Below are 2,122 nucleotides of genomic sequence, written 5' to 3' on the forward strand. Positions count from 1 at the left end.
CAAACTCTAAACTTAGTTTGGATATGTTTACATTTTAACCACTATATTGTGTTACATAATTAAACATGTCTATTCAGGACACATTGCATTCATATTTTTACTTACCGATTTCAATGACTTTCTCCACAGGCCCAGTTGCCAAACACAGGTTGAAGACTGACAGACAKATCAGGAAGGACAATGGCAGAGACATATTTGCTTTCCAACAACTTGTCAGCTACAGACGTTCCCAAGAACTTTTCAAGATACTGAAAAGTCCAGGTCTACTTTATAGGAACAAAACATAAAAAAGAAACTATTAAATACAACAGAACAGAAGAAAAAGAGTTAAATATTGATTACTAACTGTTAAAAGTCCACCACCAACCTTATAGATGTCACTTCAGCTGGAGGAAAATGGATCAGAGGAAGAGAGAAACAGCTACTGTGTTCTCTGAGTGAATGTGTGTTTGTGTGTGTGTCAGCATTCAGGCTTTTATGTTCAACCAGTCAGTGAAGACCACACCCACCTACTGCCTGGGAGTGACGCCATGCATGCTTGGGTTAGGGCTCCATCAGGAGCCTTGGTGAACATTGGAGGCAAACTGCAGAATGGGTGTCTGGTGATGTCTCCCAGCTGCAGTTATTCAGGAAACTTCATGTTGGATATGWGGGCATGTTGTCTGTTAGTGCCATGTCTGTAGAGGCACGCCTACAATTAGCTTTTATTGTTGAGCAAAAACCTGTTGCTGTACACAGTGAGTCAATGGAGGAAAACTGATCCACATATTAATTCAAAAAACTTAGTTTTTAGCTCTCAAACGGTGGATTGGTGTGGCGTCTGCCACACCAGATTGGTGAAAGCTACCGATCTGTTGTTGGTTGAGAGAGCTCACTGCACAAAAATACRAAATTTTACCAAGTATTTTTGGTCTAGTTTGCAGTGCAAATATCTTAGCACACTATAACTAAAAAAAAACTAACTTAAAAGTAACTTTTTAGCAAGATGCAGAGGCTTGTTTTTTTCTTCCTAATAATAATAATTCACTAATATTGACGAAAAAGTACTTAATCCAAATTATTTTATTTATAACAAGATATTTTTCCCATGTTATGAGCAATGAGTACTGTCCTAAAGCACAAGGTCATGGAGACAAGCGGCAAAAACGCATTTCCTGTAAGTAGGAAATCTGTTTTTGCCATTAGTCTCTACAGCTTTGTTTACACAGCTATGGCCAATGACTTTTTAATGTCAATCTTTCGTTAAAAAAAAACTTCATGACTGATAGTGATCCATTGTTTTCTTTTTAGTGTTTTATGTTGATCACAGTTTGCTAAAATCTATTTGCTTTATGAAAATTGACTACWGGTTKTCAGTTAGTTCAAGATTAGGGGATGTAAAATTTAGTAACCCTATAAGAGAGGATATTCTTGCATTTTCTTTTCTGGTCAATAGATTTCCTAGATGCACCCAAGAAATCTGAACCGGAAATTTTAGACAAAAAATAAATGTATTAACTCTAAAGAGCAAACAAATTTGTCTTAACTTCTCTCTAGGACAAAGTAATGGACATTTTCCAATCTATTGGCAGTGCAAATCTTGCAAATCAGTTCATCAAAGTCCACCTTTGGGACACAAATGTACCTTTTGCAAGTTGAGAACACATTTGCAGGGTGTGGGTTGTTTGGCTCAAAGATCAAGAATTGACATGTTGCGGAATCTTGATGAAACGCTGGGAAACCATCTAAAATATTTTTGGGTTTTGTAGTAGAATAAAACTTTTAATGGGAGTTATGTTYTGGTAAGTTAATATATAGCATCTATGAATGCAAGGCTGTAATAATTAATATCCATAATAAAATCAAGGAGAATATTACCAAAAATAGACAAAGTGGATGAAACAAAWGCTACATTTGCCTTACCTTGTTTAACTCTAAGTATATCAATTATTGTAGAATATTTTGTATTTTATTCAATTTTAAAGCTATGTTTAGAAAGACAGTCACATTTTTCTTAAATCACCAAGTTCCATTTCTTGTGGTCAGGTTGCTCAGTATCTGAACTTGGAGCTACCCATCTTGGATCAGTTTCTGCTCAAACTCAGAGAGGAGGAAAACAGAGAGATTCAAAGGGTCATCAACA

At 35.9% G+C, this 2,122-nt stretch overlaps 1 long non-coding RNA gene across 1 annotated transcript; it reads right to left on the reverse strand.

Moving 5' to 3' along the window:
- Positions 1 to 105: 105 nt before the first annotated feature.
- Positions 106 to 535, reverse strand: LOC103461188 (uncharacterized). Its single transcript, XR_533060.1, has 2 exons — positions 368 to 535; positions 106 to 263 (listed from the first exon to the last, which is right to left on the reverse strand). It is a non-coding gene; the product is annotated as an uncharacterized LOC103461188 (long non-coding RNA).
- Between the last annotated feature and the right edge of the window lie 1,587 nt (positions 536 to 2,122).

Source organism: Poecilia reticulata, unplaced genomic scaffold (assembly GCF_000633615.1).
Source record: "Poecilia reticulata strain Guanapo unplaced genomic scaffold, Guppy_female_1.0+MT scaffold_731, whole genome shotgun sequence".
NCBI lineage: Eukaryota > Metazoa > Chordata > Actinopteri > Cyprinodontiformes > Poeciliidae > Poecilia > Poecilia reticulata.